Source organism: Penaeus monodon, chromosome 28 (genome assembly GCF_015228065.2).
Source record: "Penaeus monodon isolate SGIC_2016 chromosome 28, NSTDA_Pmon_1, whole genome shotgun sequence".
Lineage (NCBI taxonomy): Eukaryota > Metazoa > Arthropoda > Malacostraca > Decapoda > Penaeidae > Penaeus > Penaeus monodon.
The window spans coordinates 12,309,652-12,310,181 of NC_051413.1; positions in this window are offsets into that span (position 1 = coordinate 12,309,652).

Genomic DNA, 530 nt, shown 5'->3' on the forward strand with positions numbered 1-530 from the left:
CCTTCCCACTCTCCCTCATCTCTTCCTCCCTCCCTCTTCCCTCTCCCTACTCTCTCACTTCCTCTTTCCCTTCTCTTCCTCTCCCTACTCTCTCTCACCTTACCCACCCTCTCTCTCATTCCCCTCTCCTCCTCTCTCCCTCCCTCTCTCCCTCATCCCCCCTTCCTCCTCCCTCTCACTCCCCTCTCCTCCCTCTCCTTCCCCCTCCCTCTCTCTTTTCATCTCACTCCCCCCTCCTCCTCGCTCTCTCCCCTCACCCCCCTTCCCTTACTCTTACTCCCCTCTCTTCCTAACTCTCCTTTCCCCCCTCACTCCCCTCTCCTCTTTCCCCTCCCTCTCTTTCCCCCTCCCACTCTCTCCCCTTCCCACCCCCTTCCTCTCCCGCCTCTCTCTCTCCCTCGTCTGTTGTCACCATGTGTCAGTTGTGTCCAGCGCCCCCAACGCGTTCCTCGGAGCATTGGTTGGCAAAACTGTTGATTTTGTCTCAGGAATCCCGGTTTCGATATCAAGAAAATGCCTTACGCGTCTGC